At 41.2% G+C, this 23,898-nt stretch overlaps 1 protein-coding gene across 1 annotated transcript in view; it reads right to left on the reverse strand.

Moving 5' to 3' along the window:
• Positions 1-15,819, reverse strand: part of LOC136885210 (clavesin-2) — a 195,441-nt gene extending 179,622 nt beyond the window's left edge. The window contains exon 1 of the mRNA XM_067157638.2: positions 15,708-15,819. The gene's annotated coding sequence lies outside the window, so the exon portion shown is untranslated. The remainder of the gene's footprint in view (positions 1-15,707) is intronic.
• Positions 15,820-23,898: the final 8,079 nt, after the last annotated feature.

Raw genomic sequence — 23,898 nt, forward strand, 5'->3', positions numbered from 1 at the left:
GAAGAAATTTAGGATAAAAACTGGGATTAAAATATGGATAAAGAAATTTCAGAAGCTGTTTAGTAAAATCAAATATTATACTTGAAAATGATACAGAATCACACCCCACAAAATGACAAAGAATATAAAACGGCAGGAACAAGGTCAAGTCACTAACGAGAAAACTCAAGCAAGGGATAGGTTAACAAACTCATTTGAAGGTGATATCCATGGTAGGCAAAAGATGGGGTATAAGTTAATGAAGCACCTCAACAGTGATGAAAGGGAAACTGCTAATATAAACGTAATCGAAGAAGAATCATGGATACAACAATGCAAAGAATTGTGGCATAACGGAGAGTATGGAGAGAGTCAGGAAGACCAAGATATAGATAACAACGTTAAAGGAATTAACCTAATAGATATAGAAGAACTTAATACTGTTCTGAAATCCTTCAAAAATATAAAAGCACCAGGGTTAGACAATGTAAATACGGAATTGTTCAAATATGTTGGGATCATTCTTAAATTTAGATTGTTACATTTAATTAATCTTTGTTGGAAAAGAAGAAATAAACCCGAAGAATGGAGGAAAGCTAAAATAATATCACCTTCCAAGAAATGAAATCGCAAGTTTTTGCAGTAACTATCCAGGAATAAGTTTATTAAATGTTGGCTATAAAATATATGCTAAAATAATAAACAATAGACTTAAAATCATTTCACACAAAATCTTATTGGAAGAACAGTGTGGATTTATAAAAGGCAAATCCTGTACAGATAATATATTTAGCTTCAACAGATACTGGAGAAGATAAGAGAGTTTAACTTGAATACTTATGTCGCTTTTGTCGACTATGAAAAGGCTTTTGATAGGGTAGATAGAGAACAGTTATGGAATATAATGGTAAAAAATGGATACCCTAAACATCTTATTCGAGTTATCCAAAGTCTGTACAAAAGGACGAGAATTGTGTTAGATCTAGGACACAAACGAACGGAATAAATATTAATTTATCAAGGTGTACGTCAGGGATGTAGCCTCTCTCTAACACTATTCAATATATATATATAGATGAAGTAATCAGAAATTGGAAACGAATTGTGCACTCTGGAATAAAATTGAACACAGACACATACATAAATACAATGCTCTTTGCAGATGATCAATTTATCCTGCAGGATGATGAAGATAAACTCTAGAAATCAATACATCAGTTAAACACCATTTGTAAAAGTTATAATCTTCGGCTATCCAGAACGAAAACCAAAGTTATGCTATCACAGCGAAGATAGTAATTAACAATCAACCAGTAGAACAAGTCTCAAATGTTAAGTACCTTGGTTGTGAGGTATCTATTAATACTACTAACTAACTACTAAACGTTTTCATTCCTCCCCTGAAGGGGGAGGCGGGCCTCTTAGACGGTGACGCCGTCTCTCAAGCCGGGAGATTTGTTACGGTGAAGGAGATGTGAGGAGAAGGTGAGGGGTTGGGCGGCCGTGGCCTATACTACGAACTGTCCCAGCATTCGCCTTAGTGCAGGAGAATGGAAAACCACAAAAAAACATTCTCAGGACAGCCGACGGGTGGGACCAGGCGTGAACTCCGGCACTGTGCCCCAGGCCCGTCTCCCGAATGCAGAGGCGTAGAGCCATGGTAGAGCCGTGGCCAACTTTCCTCTGCTCGGTTGGCCGGTCAGAGTACAGAGCATATGGGACAACAACCCACTCTGCATCTACCGACATCTTTTAATGGTGATGACGAGGTAAAGAAGCAGCTTAATCGATTTCAACATATGTGTGGGACAATTCGCCAAAGGAAAAGTAAGAGAAGATACTCAACTTAAATTCTATAAGAGTATGGCTGTACCAACTTTGTTATATGGAAGTGAGACATGGGTGGATAAAACATGTTGTATGTCCGGCGCTCCCTTTCTCGCTCCACCGGCCAGCTGCACGCGCGCCTGTGTATCATTCTGCTAGCTTCGACGCGCAGCCCTCAGTGCGCGTGCCTGACCATCGAGTGTACTATAAATAGGAGCTCCCTTCCTGCTCCCTCGCCCACTTGCCCCGGTGTCCAGCTCCAGAATACACCCTACGTCGAGCACGGAGGCTACTCCTCTTGAAAATGTGCTTCGACCAGGTGGACTGAATTTCTGGCAGTACGAGGTTTCACCTCTGGTCACCGTTCCCTTACCTGTTTCCGCTGCCTATGTTCCGTAATTCTTTTACAAGCCATTTTCATTCCCTAATATATGCAAGCTCCCTTAGTTTCGCTAGGTGGAATTTCTTCAATCAATTGAACTTGCTTTTTAGGAATTCAGGCACTTCAACAAACAAGGACTCTCATAGACATTTATGTTAGTGTGCCAGATAGTTCTCGACTATCAACGTGTCAATTCACAAAGACTATCTTTTCAAGATAGAAGTGTATATAAAGACTGCAAACCTGTACATATTGTATAAAGACAGACTTTTCTCAAGATTCAATATTCCTTTTTGCTTCAAAATAAATTTCAGTTATTTGTGTAAATATCATAAAGTGAAACAATAAAAGTTGTGTTCTGTGAACTTCAACCTTGGTTACAACACAACTAGCTATAGGAATAAAGTACAATCATCTGAAATGAGATTCCTAAGATCAATGAAAGGATACTCCCTAAAAGATAAAATACGAAATGAAGAGAGAAAACGACAGTTAAATATATTCTCAGTGAATGAAAGAATATTCCAAAACAGGATAAATTGGAAAAACCACGTTCTGATGATGGATAACAACAGAATCCCAAAACTTGCCCTGGAATACGATCCTACAGGAAGAAGAGATATTGGTCGTCCTATGAAGAGATGGAATGAAATCTGAGGTCGGAACAGACTATTAGCCTAATCCATGAAGAGGGAGTAAGTTCTTCTTCTTCTTCTTCTTCTTCTTCTTATTATTATTATTATTATTATTATTATTATTATTATTATTATTATTATTATTATTATTATTATTATTATTATTATTATTATTATTATTATTATTGGCTGAATAGTCAGCATACCGATCTAGGGTTCAGAGGGGCCCGGGTTCGATTCTAGGCCAGGCCGAGAATTTTTAACTGCATATGTTTTAACTCCTCTGGTTTAGGGATTGGGTGCTCGTCTTATTACATCTCTCTTTCGGCGAGTTTCTTTTTTCTCTTCAGTTCACTTCGTACCTATTTTCATTTTGAGCTCTCTTTGGAAACCACGGCATCCTCCAAGTTTCTTTCGAATATGATGACTTTACAGGATATCATCACGTATGATCCCCACCTCTTGTAAGTCCTTTCTCACCTCCTTTGGACTTCTTATCCAGAAAGTTGGTAAAGATCCGATTGGACAGTGTGTCTAAATTATTATTTTTTAAGGGACAACAGGAAGCGGTCCCCCTTTTTCGAATGGTGTCCGTTATTTTTTAGACAAGTGAATGTAGCTCATTATTGTACCTCATTTTTGTAAGTTATGTAACATATTATTATTATTATTATTATTATTATTATTATTATTATTATTATTATTATTATTATATCAATGTCATATCATATTTGGAATACCCCGCACCTCTATAATTATTTACTCCAATCATAACACTTTTCATTAAGGGATGCTCTTTCTGACGCGAACATAACATTGTTCACCAGTTTTATTTTGTTTTTGTTTTTCAGATTTGTTTCAAGCCAGTCAGTAGTAAGGGATGGGTGGAGTCAACCGTTAAGTTAGTGAATGTGGTAATATTACGGGAAAAACTCACTATTTTATCTACGGAAAGGGGCCCGATTTTCTGCACGGAAGTGTGTGTGTGTGAAGGATATTGCGGACTGTTTTGCGGGTCAGTATCGGTCAACGTAATGGATCGAGTGAATACAAACTAGCAGGTACATATTTTAAGTTGTTTTCAAGCATTTACTTCATTTTGGTGGATTACAATATCTACTTATACGTATTCCTTTCTGGAGTTTACTAGGCTCCTAGTTCTTGCGAAGAAATTGATGTGAATAAAAGCTTGTAAGTGCACAAATCTAGCATGAAGTTATGTTATTGTTAGCAAGGTAGAAGGCACTGAAACTATGGCTAGCATCAACTAGAATTTCCTAGGATCTCACACTAGCTTTTCATCAACGTACTTCAAGAAGCTACTCGAACTAGTCAGTAGATGCTAGCCAAATAGATGCTATTTTTTATTCATTTAACCAAATATAACAGGCAAAATGCAGAAGAAATACAAGACTAGTGACATGCGAGACCTCCATAATGAATACTGATTAAGTATATTGATACGATGACAATGATTTCCCTAGTTCCTGAATTCAGTATGAAATAGTCCGCCTCCTTAGATAACGGTTAGCACTATTACCTGCCGTTCTCGGTGGGCCGGGCTCGAATCCCGGTAGTGCCAGAGATTTTAAAATGGCAGGAGAGCTGGCATATTTATTAAAATGGTACATGGAGGTGAGCCTGAAAAGAGTTCATTAAATGCAATCATAGGATAACGAGGGCCGCCTCTGTGTTGTAGTGGTTAGTGTGATTAGCTTCCACCCCCGGAGGCCCTGGTTCGATTCCCGGTTCTGCCATGAAATTTGAAAAGTGGTACGAGGGCTGGAACGGGGTCCACTAAGCCTCGGGAGGTCAACTGAGTAGAGGTGGGTTCTATTCCCACCTCAGCCATCCTGGAAGCGGTTTTCCGTGGTTTCCCACTTATCCTCCAGGGAAACGCCGGGATGGTATGTAACTTAAGGCCATGGCCGCTTCCTTCCCTCTTCCTTGTCTATCCCTTCCAATCTTCCCATCCCCCCGCAAGGCCCCTGTTCAGCATAGCATGTGAGACCGCCTGGGCGAGGTATTGGTCATCCTCCCCAGTTGTATCGCACGACCCAGAGTCTGAAGCTCCAGGACACTGCCCTTGATGTGGTAGAGGTGGGATCCCTCGCTGAGTCCGAGGGAAAAACCGACCCTGGAGGGTAAACGGATAAAGAAGAAGAAGGATAACGCGGTAAAGCACAAAGATAGTTTCTGTCTGCGTATATAAAATAGTTTTTCTGTCTATACTTCTTGATTATTAACCTGATCCATGGTGTTTATACCGGATACGACAAATTATGGTCTATGTCGTGTTGAGTGGGTTTTTGTTTGTTTGTTTGTTTGTCGGTCTGTGTGTTTTTCTGTTATAGTAACTCGGGGAAATTGGCACGTGGATTTTCTTGAGACTTGGTATTAAAGGCGAGTAGTATCTTACGTTGTTCAGATATATTCAGAGGATGCCTAAAAATTAAGTCGATGCATCTCTTTTACGGTTAGTTTTACACGATCATCGATCAAGACAGAATTTATTTAGAATATTATTTACAATATGTCTGTTCAAACGTTTCAAATGCATTGTTCACCTGTCTTTACTCTCTGAATTTTAACCTGATACTTGGAAAGAAGAGCTCAAATCCAGAACAACAATACCGCAAACAATTATGAAACTGCAAAGTGCCAGAGAGGAGCCACGAAGCGAATACGCCACGGCAAGGCGCTGACAGGGGAAAGGCATGAGCACCTCTCAGGAACGATATCAGGGGTCGACAAAATTGTAATCATGCACATGGCAAGTTATTGTCTTGTCAATGAAGGGTACTACATGTACTACATTTATCTGAAAAAAAGTATATCCTGTATTTAATAATAATAATAATAATAATAATAATAATAATAATAATAATAATAATAGCAAAGCAAAGTTACCTCCGTACAGGCCATGAAGGCCCTTGGAGGAGTGGAAAGTAAAGGCTTCCACCTTTGTTAACCTCGGCACATGATGGGGTAGAGTGGTTAGCTCTACGCCCGGCCGCCTTTGCCCCCAGGAATTAACCTGGTACTCATTCTTGGTGTAGGCTGAGTGAACCTCAGGGCCATATGCACCTCCGGAAGTGGAAATCTCGTTTCTTAAATTTTATGACTTCCTGCCGGGGATTCAACCCACGTCCTTCCGGATGAACCGAGCACGCCTTTACCTCCTCGGCCAGGCAGCCCCTAATAATAATAATAATAATAATAATAATAATAATAATAATAATAAACGTAAATCACATCCTCTTCCGTATGTTAAATTGCAAAATTAAAAAGTTATACATTTTATCATTATTATTACAGCAAAAATAAAAAAATGACATTCATTTCAGTGCGCGAAAAGAAACATACAGACACTATCAACATTCACAGTGTCAAGCTCCAACACTCACTGCCGACTTACTATTGGCTACCACTGACCGTTTGTGAAAATACTGTCGTAATTTTCCTTTGTTCCTAGTGGCTTAACGTCGCACTGACACATCGACGGATTTCGGCGACACAAGAATGGGAAAGTGCTACGATTGTGAAGGCACAACCCCAGCATTTGCCTGGTGTGAGAATGGGGAAACCACGAAAAATCATACTCAGGTATGTCGACGGTTGGATACAAACCCACCATCTCCAGAATGCAAGCTCACAGCCACGCGGCCCTAACCGCACGGCCAAATCACTCGGTGCTGTCGTAAATCGTCTGAGAAGTGGTGTCTGTGACGTTCTGTACAGTGAACAAAGGCGTGGTGTAGCAATGAAGCGTGAAGTAATGCGTTTACCGAGTATTATAACTTATATTCATTTTCAATAGAGCCTCCGTGGCTCAGACGGCAGCGCATCGGCCTCTGACCGCTGGATACCGTGGTTCAAATCCCGGTCACTCCATGTGAGATTTGTGCTTGACAAAGCGGAGGTGGGACAGGTTTTTCTCCGGATACTCTGGTTTACCCTGTCACCTTTCATTCCAGCAACACTCTCCATTATCATTTCATAGCATTTATCAGTCATTAATATCACCTTGGGAGTGGCGACCCCATTGTAATAATAGCCTATATGGTTCATTCATTACATCCCTAACCCGATCAAAGACTGGAAAACAGGTTGTAGGTTTTCATTTTTCATTCATTTTCATTATAAAATGTTATGCCTTTTAGCGATTAGTCTTAAAGCCTGTGTGAATTAACTATGTGCTTTCACGATCCTTTATTTGTAACAAGCTCTGTGGCCTCGTTTAGTTCTGTACCCATTAAATTCAAATCTTAGAAACAGAGTCTAACCATCGTCGTCTTCGTCTATTCCTGCTTCCCTCACCCTCCATGGCTGAGTCCATTATACTCTTAGGTAAACTCTCCTTCCCCACCATTGAAGCCAGTTTATAGGAACAGATTCATCTATCTAGTTCATTCCTAACTTGGCCTTGATCTCCTCTTTCCGAGTATCCTCCTTCTATTGTTCCTATCTGTTTGTACCAGCTGTCATTCCCGCTAATTTCATGTCTGCTGTGTCCAACTTACGGATAACTTACAGATATTTCAAAAGACATTGTTCTCTTAGCTTCGTTTCGAAAGAAATCCTGTTCTTTCTTTCCTTAAATCGATAAAACCACCATCATGACTGTATGGAAGAGCAGGGTCTCAACATATTGAAGCCTTCAATTTGACGGATTGTTCTCGCTTATTATAGAGAATAATAATAATTTCGTGTGGCTATTTCTAGCCGAGTGCAGCCCTTGTAAGGCAGACCCTCCGATGAGGGTGGGCGGCATCTGCCATGTATAGGTAACTGCGTGTTATTGTGGTGGAGGATAGTGTAATGTGTGGTGTGTGAGTTGCAGGTATGTTGGGGACAGCACAAACACCCAGTCCCCGGGCCACTGGAATTAACCAATGAAGGTTAAAATCCCCGACCCGCCCGGGAATCGAACCCGGGACCCTCTGAACCAAAGGCCAGTACGCTGACCATTCAGCCAACGAGTCGGACATTATAGAGAATGAAGAGATTGTATTTTTTAAATGTTAGGAAAAGTAATTTACTCTGCAGACTCGTGGAATTAAAATTTCATTTCTGTTGTCTAATAATAAATACTGTAATATACTAAAATCTGAATTATAAAATATTTCGCTTCTGCAGAAAGTTGCACTAGCACTAATTTATATACGAAAATACTGGAGATACATGATATCATCATGAGATAAGTAAGCCCCTACAGTGATTATTAAAGGTCTTTGGTAATATCCTGTCACTTGCACTGGTGTACCATCCAGTATTGTATTATATTAATGTCTCTGACCTTGAAATAGTACGAAATAAAATCAATCTCTTGTAGAAAATAGTAATATTATCTACATTATGATTGAAATTGAAAGTAAATGTCGTGAGTTTTTAATGGAGTGAGCTCGAAGGCTAGTTCCGCTGTATCATTCTGTGGGTGAGAGTGGTAGAATAGATCTACCGTATCCCCTGCTTGTCGTGAGAGGAGACTAAAGGGAAACTCTAGGAGGTCCTCAACTTGGGAGCGTGGGTTGGAAACTACGGGGCCGCTTAATGAGTATGGCATTACTTCCTCAAGCTCACCTTTCCTATGTGACCACCCTTGGTCAAATCTTGTACTCTTCCGATCCCGACGGTATTAAGTTTGCGAGGCCTAGAATGTCCTTCACTGTAACGCCCTTTGTGCTCCTTTCCTTTCGTTCCCGATACTTTTATTTTTCGTAGTGTCGGACTCTTCCATTTTTCCCTTCAGATTAGAGATAAGAGAGTATGGTTGCCCAGTTGTACCTCCTCTTTAAACAGTAATCACCGCCGGAGTTGTATTCATGATACGTGATTATAAAACGATAATGAAGAATGAATGGAAATTACATTACGTCTTCATTTACATTATTATACTTCCGCGTTCAGTCTGAAAGTCTGTGTGAGTGAACTAATAACCTCCATAATCCTCTATTTTTAATTATCACTATGTTCTCTTCTACGTATCTTACTCCATATGGCCGATTCCATTATCCACCAAGGTAGCTTATCCTGCCTGCTCTGTTCTCCTCACATAACTCCCCCGCCCCCAGCCAAATTGGTACCAACTTAGCTGTTACAGCTTAATTGACTAAACCCTATGATGATGCACAGGAACCAGATGATGGCCAGCAGGCATTAATTTTTGGTAATAAGACAAAGTCTCTCATAGTGCATTAGCACTGCCGGTGGCTGCAAGTAGCCTACGCAGTGGCCTCCATGGTATGCACTAGCCATGCGTCTTGGTGGGTGAGCTAATTACCAACTGATGAGCCCAACTTAGCACACTGGGGCGAAACGCTGGCAACCAGGAATGAGTTAACTGGAAAATGTATAATGTCCAATAACGGACCATTTATATTGGTATTAGCCCTGATATGTATAAATATTCTCTGAACATTGCAATCCTGATCTTTTTTTTTTTGGCTAGTGGCTTTACGTCGCACCGACACTTATAGGTCTTATGGCGACGATGGGACAGGAAAGGCCTAGGAATGGGAAGGAAGCGGCCGTGGCCTTAATTAAGGCACAGCACCAGCATTTGCCTGGTGTGAAAATAATCCTGATCATTAGCAAATTATTGTGTACCGAGCTCGATAGCTGCAGTCGCTTAATTGCGGCCAGTGTCCAGTATTCGGGAGATAGTAGGTTCGAACCCCACTATCGGCAGCCCTGAAAATGGTTTTCCGTGGTTTCCCATTTTCACACCAGGCAAATGCTGGGGCTGTACTTTAATTAAGGCCACGGCCGATTCCTTCTCACTCCTAGCCATTTTCTGTCCCATCGTCGCCATAAGAACTATCTGAGTCGGTGCGACGTAAAGCAACTAGCGAAAAAAAATTTAAAAAAATATTGTGTATTATGCACAGTCGTTTACACTACGAGGTACGGCTTCAGATAATCATAGTTTTCAATATTAATTCGTGACCAACGTCACTTCCGAAAATTTCCACCGTCCTTGTGTTAACGTAACCATATTTCCACCATAAACATTCTTTTTTACTAGTTTTACGTTAAACCGACGATACGATAGGAAAGGGCTAGAAGTAACAAGGAAGTGGCCATGGCCTTAATTAACGTACAGCCTCAGAATTTGCCTGGTGTGACAATGGGGAAACCCGTCTTCAGGCCTGCCGACAGTTGGGTTTGAACCCCCTGAACCCCCTATCTATATCATAAACAACTCAATTTGTGATTATTATACGGTGTGCTAAAGATTTCATATTATTGACTTTACGTCCCACTAACTTCTTTTACGGTTTACGGAGACACCGAGGTGCCGGAATTTAGTCTCGCAGAAGTTCTTTTACGTGCCAGTAAATCTACCGACACGAGGCTGACATATTTGAGCACCTTCAAATACCACTGGACTGAGCCAGGATTGAACCTGCCCAGTTGGGGTCAGAAGGCCAGCGCCTTAACTGTTTGAGTCACTCAGCCCGGCATTGTGCGCTGAAGATGCGAGTATCATATTCCCATCCTTGAAATGTTTGCTAAGTTGAAGCCTACTCACACAACCCTTCTTCTTCTTCTTCTTCTTCTTCTTCTTCTTCTTATTATTATTATTATTATTATTATTATTATTATTATTATCCTACCGCTTTTTCCCACACCTGTGGGGTCGCGGGTGCGAACTGCGTCGCACATGTAGATTTGGCCCTGTTTTACGGCCGGATGCCCTTCCTGGCGCCAACCCTATATCGAGGGATGTAATCACTAATGCGTGTTTCTGTGGTGGTTGGTAGTGTGCTATGTTGTCTGAATATAATGAGGAGAGTGTTGGGACGGACACAAACACCCAGTCTCCGGGCCAGAAGAATTAATCAGAAGCGATTAAAATCCCCGACCCGGCCGGGAATCGAACCCGAGCCCCTCGTAACCGAAAGTAAGTACGCTGACCATTCAACCAACGAGTCGGACACTCACGCAGCTGTTATTGTTGTTATAAAACGTTTCTTTTAGCACTTTTTCACATATTATAATGATTATGCCCGGTTGTTGATTAAATTTAAAGGTTTTCTCCAGAGGTTCCAAAAGTTCCCAACTTAGAAGGGTGAAGTAATTAGGATAGACCTCCTAGCTTTGACATTATTTCAATTTAATTACGCCATGTTCCTCACTTTCATCTTTCTTACTTCACCTCCCTCCGTTAACTATCCCTTTCCTATCCCGACGCTATAAGATTTGGGAGACCTGGAGAGTCTTTCCTTTTCACACCATTAGTGGCCCTTTCTGTTCTTCTTCCGAAACCTTCATTCTTCGAAAGGTTCGACCCTATCCTTTTGTTTTCCTTATTAGAATTAGGAAGAGAAAGTCATCTCCATCATGTCAAGAGTATGCAGCTTCTCACATCAGAAGCAATGTAGGCAAGTTTATAACATTACGGTGACAGTTCAAAACGTATTACAACAAAACATCGAGTTCAAAGTGGAAAATGAGCGAGATTTCTCTTAAGTTCATAAATTCTACATGCATTGAGTGGGATTCATATTGCGGACGCCTTGGTGAGAAGCCTGTGACAATCTCTGCTCATATCAGAGCAATTTTGTTACTTTCATTGATCTGTCTCAGCTTTATCCTTGGCTTTGACAATATGAAAGTGACTGAGGTATGAGCGATGCTAGTAATCCCATTCCTTATGCAGCCAGTCTCTGGTATGAATGGTGTGAAAATGTTCATAGGGTCGGTTGGTGCATGCATTTCAGTGGGCTTGGCAGACTGATATGTAACAGCAACTTCCGGCTCAGTGAAGAAAGCAACGGGAAACTACCTCACTCCTTATTTCCCTAGGACGCCTCTTCAGTGATGCCTAGGCCATCTATGACAGCTGATGGCAGAGCTGTTGAGGATCCAACCAGCCTTCGGGCTGAGGACTAAACATACATACATACATACATACATACATACATACATACATACATACATACATACATACATACATACATACATACATACATACATACATACATACATACATACACATCAGACAGCTCTTCCATTGACCTCATGAGACTGACTCAACCTCATGCCAAACTTCAAATCAGGACGAAAATACTCACGACGCTGGCATTCATCATAAATGGAATGCAGATATTTAAGACAGATTGCTTTGGTACGTGCATCGTCTTTAAAATCCAATTTGATATTGATGATTATATCGTTCTTGTCCCGGAAATTGACGGAACAATGTCCGACTCCTTGGCTGAATGGTCAGAGTGGATGCTTTCGGTTCAGAGGGTCCCGGGTTCGATACCCGGCCACGTCGGGCATTTTAATCGCGTATGATTAATTCTTCTCTCTCGGGGACTGGATGTTTGTGTTTGTCTCAAAACTTTCCTCTTCATATGCAGACAACATACTACATTACCAACCATCACAGAAACACCCAATAGTGATTACATTCCGCCACATAGGGTTGGCGTCAGGAAGGCCATCCAGTCGTAAAACAGAGCCAGAGCGACACACTTTACACCCGTGACCACACAAGTGTGAGGAAAACGGTAGGAGAAGAAGATGGAACATTAGACTGTGTGAGAATGTGTTTCTAACCTTTGCCCCATTTCTCTTCGGGGTTCGTAGCATTTTTACGAATGGATGCCCTTCCTTAAGTCACCCTCATCAGAGATTTAAATAGATGGAATGAATGATGTGATATATGATAGTGAGAAGGGAGAGGGTGAAATACGGTGCCGAGACATAGCCTACTCCTGTCGAATAACACCAAAGGGTCTGTCCAAGTCTTAACATCCCCATCCGACGGATTAATCATCATCAACAGCGTCATATCCTCGCTCCATATGAGCACTGCAGAGAGGTTTCGAGCTGAATCCAGGCTTTTGGCACGCAATCTAGTGATTAGAAATTGTATACCTCCACATCTCCTACCCTGCCGGTCAACAGATGGTGAATACTTTTTCGATCAACGGAACACGAACCGGCTAACCACGATGTCAGATTTCACGCCTTAAAACTCGTGGCTACCGGGCGGGCTAGAGAAATATTCTATTTATGGTACGAAATTAAGGTATACATGGTGCTTCGAAAGGTTGCACAGAAACTGAAGTAGCCCATCCAGCAGTTGAAGTATAGCAACTTTCGAAAAGGAACGTATGCGCCAGGGCAAGTCTGCATTGAATATGGAGGACGAGAGTTCGAACACGTTTCGTAAACAACATTCAGTGTCCAGTCTCTGAACTGTTAAGGAATGGAGATCATTTGCGGAAAAAAATTAAACGAATTATCCCTCATGCCGTTTCTGACATTCCCAGGCTTGACCTGACGCAGAGCTTCGCCCCGAACTGTACGAAATTTGTAGGGCCTACTTCGACCCTTCTACGCACTTCTTCAATTTCTGTGGATACACTGTAATATCAAATACGCGTAGAGTTATAATTTTTATGAAAATAATCGCTAAAGTAAAGATCACCCGCTTCAGTTTCTCTTAAGACAAGTACTACCTTTATCTTGACCTTGAACAATGAGTACTATTTCTCTCTAGTAAGATATTGGAAACTCCAGGGCACTGCGCTTGAGGCGGTAGAAGTGGGATCCCTCGCTGAGTCCGACCTGGAGGGTAAACAGATTAAGAAGAAGAAGAAGGAGAAGAAGAAGAAGAAGAAGAAGAAGATATTGGAGTTCACAAAGCAGGATTAGTGACTGGTATCTAGAGAAATAGTGTACGTACTATATCAAATAAAATACGCTAATTTGTTACACACATTAAGAATACGTAACATTCGTTATGCAATGTAGAAATGTGATAAAAAGAGTGTTGTCAAAATATGTGGAATTTCGACAGCTGTGTGCAGTTTTGTGTGGTATGAATGGTTGTATAGGTTAAAGGAATAATTTGATTTAACAATATCCAAGAAAACAGCAGAATTGAGGTGATGAATTATCTGATTAAATGATATTAGTTAGAAAGAAATAATTTAATGTTAATATTGTTCGTTGAATTCTTTCACGCGCATTCTTTTTTCATTAACGACACCCCTTTCATATTTGTACAAGAGTGTCGGATGTGGTATCATTTGAACTAATGCTCATTACCTGAGGCATACGCACGTGATCATTTTTGCGAGAAATGCTTGTCAATTCCATGGATGTAGTGGGGTCCGATGCTTTGGGGTCATCCTGAGAACTTGTTCTCAAGCTCTACCATCATCCTCAATGATTTCAAAGAATGTGAATGATAACAGGCTTGTGCTGATTAAAACTTAACGCATCAATTCTATGGATGTAAAAATGTGTACATGGCTATTCACGTGACAAAAGTTGATAGCAGACAAGTTACTTTTCATGATATTATTATTATTATCATTATTATTATTATTATTATTATTATTATTATTATTATTATTATTATTATTATTATTATTATTATTATTATTATTATTATTATTATTATTATTATTATTATTATTATTATTATTATTATTATTATTATTATTATTATTTGTTAGCATTACAGCTACAGTATGTTTTCTGTAGCTTAATCTGTTTCCTAAATAACAAGATGAAACCCTATAAATGTAAATTCAATTTTTCCACTACCTATCATGTTTATTTTCAGAGGAGTTCAATGAGGTAAAATCTTTCACATTGCGTAAATAATGTATTATTAATAATAATAATAATAATAATAATAATAATAATAATAATAATAATAATAATTTCGCTGTATGAGGTGTCTCTCCCAGTGTTCTGGAAGACGATAGGACCGGTAAATAACGAATGCATTTATTCTAAATGAGCAAATTCCCCTATGTTTTATAAATCGTATTTGTTTAATATAATTCCCTTACCGTGCTTTCAGTAAGAGTAGTTACGCTAGGTGGTGGCCTGAGACGGTGGTGTAGCAAGTAGGCTCCCATATCAGAGTGTCATGGGTTCGAACTGGTAACATTATCTACTAAGAAAAATCAAATACAGCGAAAATGTTCACGAAGGGAGTTCAGAAATATGCTTGAACAACTGTATAGGAATTCTATGAATCAAGCTCAAACACAGATGATTTCTAAATAACGAAGTGCAACCCGATAAATGTCAAAACGTTCTATTCATGATCTGCCATATTCATTTTCAGAGTTTTATGCGGTAAAATTCTTCACCTTGCATACAGAGTGTATTATTATTATTATTATTATTATTATTATTATTATTATTATTATTATTATTATTATTATTGTTGTTGTTGTTGTTGTTGTTGTTGTTGTTGTTGTTGTTCCTGCATGAAGTGTTTCGTAGCGTTTTGGAATTCCAAAGGAGTGATAACGAACTAATTTATTTATTTATTTATTTATTAAATGACTAAATATCCACATTGGCTGTCATCGGACAGTTCTTCCCTGAAGCAGTTTGTACTGTATTTATAAATATTCATCTAAATTTATTTCCTTTACTTATTTCCCTTTGATTTCCTAAGAGCAGTTACGCTAGTGGAGTGCTCTGGCACATTGGTCAAGCCACTGGGCTCCTTAATCGAATGGCCTGGGTTCGGATATCGGCGATATTACTAACACAACTCAAATGAAAATAAATTGTTCAGAAAAAAGTTTAGAAATATATTTGAGATCTAATAGAAAAGTGTTCACTGATCAAATACAGTATTATATATACATGACTATTTTTCTCCAAAACTGTCCTTGTGACCGAAATGCCATCCGACTTTCTTGGTTCTCTATTTTCAAGGAATGCCCTTCTGAAAGCATAAATATTACCCTTTTCTATCCTGCATGGCTAATGTCATTTTGTTCTTGAATGGTCAATTGATAAAATAGGATTTCAGTGAAATATTTGTTGTAGTGTTTCAGTCATAATTGAACAGTAACGACAGGGCATGCATAAGTTGTTGGAGTAGTTACCTGGTTGTTCGGAGAAGATGTGAAGTCCCAGAGAGCAGGCGAGGAACTGGTCCTGCTTGATGTTGGTCAGAGAGTGAAAGCCGAACTGTGTGGGTACTCAGCTTTATGCTGGGCCGACCTCTATTCTATCAGCTGTTCGCACCATGCGGTGCACTCTGACAGCCAGAACACAATAGCGCCAGTGAGGTTGCATAATACTTCCTCACACTCCAGACATTTCCTTAATGATTTGTACATCATAGTGACATGAAGAAGCTGAAGAGAATGTACGATATACCCTTCCACGCCTGAGGCAAATTGTCATATTTCCTCAACAGCAGTTTGAAGAGGATTTAATTTTTTGCTCCAGGTTTAATGCCACACTAACGCAGTTAGGTTTCCGGCGGTGCTAGGAAGGGCACGGTCTAGTACTGGGAAGTTAGTGACCGTGGCTCCAATTAAGGTACAGTCCCGGCATTTGTCTGTTAATAATGATCATTCACTAGTGATCTGCATTTAGGGCAGTCGCCCAGGTGGCAGATACCCTATCTGTTGTTTTCCTAGCATTTTCTAAAATGATCGCAAAGAAATTGGAAAATTATTGAACATTTTCCTTGGTAAGTTATTCCAATCCCTAACTCCCCTTCCTATAATTGCCCCCAATTTGCCCTCTTGAACTCCAACTTTATCTTCATATTGTGATCTTTCCTACTTTTAAAGACGCCACTCAAACTTATTCGTCTACTAATGCCATTCCACTCAATCTCTCCGCTGACAGCTCGGAACATACCACTCAGTCGTCTCCTTTCTCCCAGTTCTTCCCAGCCCAAACTTTGCTACATTTTTGTAACGCTACTCTTTTGTCGGAAATCACCCAGAACAAATCGAGCTGCTTTTCTTTGGATTTTTTCCAGTTCTTGAATCAAGTAATCCTGGTGAAGGTCCCATACACTGGAACCATACTCTAGTTGGGGTCTTACCAGAGACTTATATACCCTCTCCTTTACATCCTTACTACAGCCCCTAAATACCCTCATAACAATGTGCAGAGATCTGTACCCTTGATAGTACGTCTCAGCTGTCGTGTGTAGCCATTTTTATTTGACGCCGTCTGGCTGCGTTCAGTGTTTTAAATTTACGAACAATTCTTAACTGGGGCTATACCTTAAGGCTCGTATGTGACGTGCTTTGCCATAATGCAGTATATATACGATTTTTTGCGATTTTACTCTAAGCTTTTAACATTCAAAGACCAATCATTACTGCCTACTGACTATGGGTACGTATTGCAAGGCGTAAGTATACATCCACAACCGTAGGTCGGCAATGTCTTGGAGGTTGAGCCAGAGGTATTCCTGAAGCCTGTGGTAATGTGATGGAGAGGGCCCACGGAAAATAAACGGACGTTGTTACGCGTGGATGTTGACGGGGTGGTAGATGTACCTTTGGTTGTAGGGCTGTTTGGTCGTCTGTTATGATTTACAAAAAGGCATCACCGAGCTCGATAGCTGCAGTCGCTTAAGTGCGGCCAGTATCCAGTATTCGGGAGATAGTAGGTTCGAACCCCACTGTCGGTAGCCCTGAAAATGGTTTTCCGTGGTTTCCCATTTTCACACCAGGCAAATGCAGGGGCTGTACCGTAATTAAGGCCACGGCCGCTTCCTTTCCAATCCTAGCCCTTCCCTGTCCCATCGTCGCCATAAGACCTATCTGTGTCGGTGCGACGTAAAGCAACTAGCAAATGCCATATGACTGTGCATTGAAATGAAAATCCACAGTCTGTTTCTAGTCACTTGACAGGATCAGGAATGGAATAAATGGAGCCCCCCATCTAGTGACGAGGATAGGAATTGTGCCGGCTGCCGAAGCCTGTCGCACTCCTCTGGGACAATGATGAATAAATGACAGATGAAATGAAATGATATTGGAGAGTGTTGCTGGAATGAAATACGACAGGGAAAACCGGAGTATCCGGAGGAAAAACCTGTCCCGCCTCCGCTTTGTCTAGCACAAATTTCACATGGAGTGACCGGGATTTGAACCACGGAACCCAGCGGCAAGAGGCCAGCGCGCTGCCGCCTGAGCCATGGAGGTTTCTGACTGTACATTGAATGTGTTAAATAAATTTAACTGCTTCTGTTCGCAATCTGCATTCACTTACATAAGTGGAGCATGGTAACACTATGCAGTAAAGGGTTAATACAAATAGTACGGCCTCAGCTATCGTGTGCAGGAATTTTAATTTGACGCCCTCTGGTTGCATAGTCGTCAATTTCGACGTTTCGTATTACTCTCGGCCTACCAGATGGCAAAGTAAGCAGAATTGCTCTTGGGCGTCTATGGTTGAGTTTTAATGAATTTTGTCTGGTAAACACCAAATGTGTCACCAGAGATCATTTACAATCCGACATCGTACAACATGGAGTGTCGCTATTTGTTTTACGTCGCACCGACAGAGATAGGTCTTATGGCGACGACGGGACAGGAAAGGCTAGGAATGGGAAGGAAGTGGCCGTGGCCTTAATTAAGATACAGCCCCAGCATTTGCCTGGTGTGAAAATGGGAAACCACGGAAAACCATTTTCAGGGCTGCCGGCAGTGAGGTTCGAACCCACTATCTCCCGGATGCGAGCTCACAGTTGCGCGCTCCTAACCGCACGGCCAACTCGCCCAGTATGGAGTGTCGAATGGACTCATATCCGCCCTTCAAAAACCTGACTATCTCCTCCGGGTTCGAACCCGTGATAATGGGATCCGGAGATCGATACTCTACCACTGTTCCACAGAGGGAGCTATCTGTTTGGTGAAAAAATGGAAAATACGGAAAACTACATTAAGGGTTGCCGACGGTGAGGTTCGAACCCGCCATTTCCTTAATGCGTGCTTATAGATACACGATCCATACCTCCAATCAATGTCTGAGTGGGTGGGGGTGGTGGAATACGTCCACGGTATCCTCTGTCCGTCGTATGAGGTGCCTGAAAGGGGAACCTCAGGGGTTCTCAACTACGGAGCGAGAATTGTCGGCCGCGGGGCGTCTACCTGAGTCTAATACTCCTTCTTCGTACTTGTACCAAGCTCCTCACTTTCTTCTCTCCTATTCGAATATCCTTGGTCACCTCTTGTTCTCTTCCGACTCTGACGGAATTAGGTTTGCGAAGCTTGAGTAGCCTTTCATTTCCATGCGCTTCGTGGTCCTTTTCATTCTTCCAAGTGTCGAATCTCTTCCATTTATTTCTCTGATTGTTGGTAATGAAGGATGGTTGCCCAGTTGTATTTCTTTTTAAAACAATGATCACCATCACGACGACCTATACGGCTGATTGAAAGGGGACTGTTGCCAGACGTCCCGGCCCTCTATGTACTATCTCGAAACATATTTTCTGGATTAAACTGAACTTTTCTCAATCTTCTTTGTTTGTGTTTCAAACCTGTGGCACATACAGACTATTAATTAATTACTTGTCAAGACGCCAGCTGCTCAGCCAGTTAGAGAGTCATATGGCCAGTGACCTTCCTGACCAGGTCGACTGCCTCCTATTTGAGGCAGCTCCTCAGTTGTCCTCACAAGGCTGAGTGAACCCCTTTCAGCATAAAATCTTTGTTCGAACCGAAGATCGAACACAGGACCTCTGAGTAAAAGAAGAATTTGCTTTACGTCGCATCGACACCGATAGGTCTTGTGGCGACGATAGGATAGGAAAGATCTAGGAGTGGGAAGGAAGCGGCCGTGGCCTTAATTAAGGTATAGCGCCAGCATTTGCCTGATGTGAAAATGGGAAACCATGGAAAACTATCTTCAGGTCTGCCGACAGTGGGGTTCGAACCCACTATCTCCCGGATGCAAGCTCACAGCTGCGCGCCCCTAACCGCATGGCCAACTCACGCGGTCTGAGTAAAAGAAGAGCTCGTTAGGCCTACACCATGGTGGTGGCCGTGTTTATTTATTTATTTATTTATTTATCCGACTCCTTGGATAAATAATCAGTGTTCAGGTTTTCGGTTCAGAGGGTTCCGGGTTCGATCCCCGGCCGGGTCAGGAATTTTAGCGGCATCTGGTTTATTGTCCTGGCTCGGGGTTTGGATGTTTGTCTTAAATCTACGCGCCTCTTCATACACACACAACGTACCACACTGCCAACCGCCACAGAAATACGCAATAGCGAATAAATTTCTCGGCACGGGATCCGGCCGTAAAACTGAGCCAAGTCCAAATGTGCTACACAGACCCCACCAGCGGCCCTACTGTGCTGTGGAAAAAACTGTAATAGAAGATGAACTCAACTTTTCCCACCAGTATGGATTGTCTCCGTGGACAAAGCAAATTTAGGCAAAGAATATTATGCCTGTTTTCATGCATTAAACCCTCCATTTACCAACTCAAGCAGTTATGCACTCATTCAATTCAGTCATAAGGCATGTTGTAATGATAGGATTCACCATACGACTTGTGACACAAAGGTAAGGTAAGGGTAATTCTGCCGGAAGGCAGGTCCGAACCTCCGCAGAGGTGTTCCTGAGCAGGAGTTTACGTGCGGTGGGGTGGCCAGTTCCTTTCCGCTCCTCCATTCCCTTACCCCCCACCCCAACAGCGCGTGGCAACCCATCCAACTCCTGACCACGCCCAATGTTGCTTAACTTCGGAGATCTCATGGGATCCGGTGTTTCTACACGGCTACGGCCGTTGACTGTGACACAAAAGTAACTCTAAATAAGCTAAGGAAGGGGAAGATACATGTTACCATTGATGGATTTACGGCCCGTACTTATAGACATGATACTGTGTAGGTTTTTGGGCTTATGCCGTGTCAAGAAAATAAGGTGAAATTCTTAACGTTTCGTAGAGAACTGAACTCTGCGTCATCAGAAGAAAATCTTGACTGTCCACGAGAAATGCAACAATGACTTTCTGAAATTTGCACGTTATAATAGAAGTGGAAATGGTACGTTCATTTGTCACCAGATGGCTCCCCGGATGTGGCACAAGGCTAGCGCTCATCGCTAGATGTTTCATACCAAGCTTGTGTCAATGTCATACACCTGTCAATGGCATATGTTACGTACACATGTTATGTGATCGTCTTGGACTGATTCTGATGGTTCGGTCAGCTTCCGCTTCGAGCACTACGCTGTGCCACGTCCGGGAGCCATCTGGTGACGAATGAACGTACCATTTCCACTTCTATTATAACGTGTAAATTTCAAAAAGTCATTGTTTAAGAAGCCTTTCTCGTGGACAGTCGAAATTTTCTTCTGATGACGCAGAGCACAGTTCTCTGCGAAACGTAAAGAATTTCACCTTATTTTCTTGACACGGCATAAGCCCAAAAGCCTATACAGTATCATGTCTATAAGATACATGTTGTTCTATACTATATAGCATTGTTAACGTCTAGAACAAAATAAATTAGATGTAATGTACAAATAGTCAAATAATTGTAAGAGAAAAATAAAAATCCATGTATTGAACTTTAATGAATTGCAATAATAGAGTGCTCTCTCCCTAGTTTCAGGCAATCCGGAGCCAGAGGATGGGAGTATTCTATTCTATTCTATTCTATTCTATTCTATTCTATTCTATTCTATTCTATTCTATTCTATTCTATTCTATTCTATTCTATTCTACTTGGTTTCATGAATTTAAATCAGATTCAATATCTAAAACATCGAGGATGATGGAAAATGTCTCTATTAATATTACCACCATCCAAAAACTGCAAATAATAAAACTTTTACAAAATATTTCATATCTTTTATGCGTATACATTCTTCATAGTGAAAAGAATAATAACGGTGATTTTCGTGATTATTACATTTTTCACAAAGTTCCAAATATCTCCGGAAATATTAGTTTAATCTAAAACGTGTATACCCACTGTCGACAATTCTGAAGATGGTTTTCCATTGTTTCCCATTTTCACACCAGGAAAATGCTGTGGCTGTACTTTAATCAAGGCCACAGTCGCTTCCTAGCCACTCCTAGCCCTTTCCTATCCCATCTTCTTCGTAAGATCTGTGTGTGTCGCTGCGACGTAAAGCAAAATAGTAAATAATTGAAAATAGTATATATAACAAAAGAGCCGGCCCCGTGGTGTACGGATAGCGTGCCTTCCTCTTACCCAGAGGCCCCGGGTTCGATTCCCGGGCAGATCAGGGATTTCATCTGGACCTGAGGGCTGGTTCGAGGTCCACTCAGCCTACGTGATTAGAATTGAGGAGCTATATGACGGTGAGATAGCGGGCCCGGTCTAGAAAGCCAAGAATAACGGCCGAGAGAATTCGTCGTGCTGACCACACGACACCTCGTAATCTGCAGGCCTTCGGGCTGAGCAGTGGTCGCTTGGTAGGCCAAGGCCCTTCAAGGGCTGTAGTGCCATGGGGTTTGGTTTGGCATACATCACAAATTTATCCAATATTCCATTTAAATCTTTTAAATTGGATGTAGGTTTTTTTTTTTTTTTTTTTTTTGCAAGTTACTTTACGTCGCACCGACACAGATAGGCCTTATGGCGACGATGGGACAGGAAAGGGCTAGGAGTGGGAAGGAAGCGTCCGTGGCCTTAATGTACAGCCCCAGCATTTGCCTGGTGTGAAAATGGGAAACCACGGAAAACCATCTTCAGGGCTGCCGACAGTGGGGTTCGAACCCACTATCTCCCGAATACTGGATACTGGCCGCACTTAAGCGACTGGGGTGTGGTTTTATCGCACTACCTATAATAATGGAGATATTCACGTTTTTAGATTTTATTTCCATATCTGTCAGCGCCGGCCATCCTTGATATGGAAATATTGTTCGGTAGTCATGACAACGAACTGAGTGGTGATGGTGGTGGCTGCTGCTGTGACTGTTTTAAAAGTAGCAAAACCACGTGGTCATTAGCCCCTGTTGATCACAAAGATAATTAATATTACTATTGAAATGAAAATAGAAACAAGATCACTCGATGAATGGGAGGGTTGAAAGCCTAGGCCACGATTACTCTAATATCGCTGAACTAAAAGAAAATGTGATGTAATGGTCTATAACGCCCAAAGCTTCAAGAAGTCATCAACATATAATATTACACTGACTGTTGTTAGGTGAGGTGTTACATATCGCTTCTGCTGTCACTCATCTCCGCAAGATGGCATTACTGCTGCAATTACAAAAACTGACCAGTCAACGACAGGTAAACAACAGCTGGTTTAGAATAAGATTGGTTAAGAGATATTAACGGCGTAAAAACAGCTCTTCATTAAACGGTGTCACATTCGAATTTGCATAATCGTATCTTTACAACACTTAGAATGATAACAAATTTACGAGTTATTTATGGCATTTATATTGGATTTACTGTGCATTTTAGAGGTTTGAAGACGTTCACTTGACAAATAATAATAATAATAATAATAATAATAATAATAATAATAATAATAATAATAATAATAATAATAATACATAGTTTTACGTCCCACTAATTACTTCTATGGTTCTTAAAGACGCCAAGGTACCGAAATGTTGTCCCGTAGGAGTTATTTTACGTGCCAGTGAATCTACCGACACGGGGCTGACGATTTCGAACACGTTCAAATACCACCGGACTGAGCCGAGACCGAACCCACCAACTTGAGCTTACAAGGCCAGCGCTCTACCGCCTGAGCTACTCAGTCCGGCTACTAATAATAACAATAATAATTTCGTGTGGCTATTTCTAGCCGAGTGCAGCCCTTGTAAGGCAGAACCTCCGATGAGCGTGGGCGGCGTTTGCCATGCGTAAGTAACTGCGTGTTAGTGTGGTGGAGGATAGTGTTATATGTGGTGTGTGAGTTGCAGGGATGCTGGAGACGGCACAAACACCCAGCCCTCGGGCCATTGGAATTAACCAATAAAGGTTAAAATCCTCGATCCGGCCGGGAATCCAACCCGAGACCCTCTGAACCGAAGGCCAGTACGCTGACCATTCAGCCAACGAGTCGGACAGTCCGGTTACTAAAAAAAATAATTTCATTTCCCATGTATTTTAAATCTGCAGTATATATTATGAAGTCAAAACAATGTACATATTCTTACGTCATTGCTTGTGACATGTAATATTTTTGACTCCTATAGTATAAGTAAATCCATATCAGTATTTTAATTTCCACCCAAAGCCGATGAACTTCATAATAAACTCATTCATTGACTTATTATTATTCATTACAAAGAACTAATAGCCTACTATCTGCAACA

The sequence above is a fragment of the Anabrus simplex genome, chromosome 1, assembly GCF_040414725.1.
Source record: "Anabrus simplex isolate iqAnaSimp1 chromosome 1, ASM4041472v1, whole genome shotgun sequence".
NCBI classification, from domain to species: Eukaryota; Metazoa; Arthropoda; class Insecta; order Orthoptera; family Tettigoniidae; genus Anabrus; species Anabrus simplex.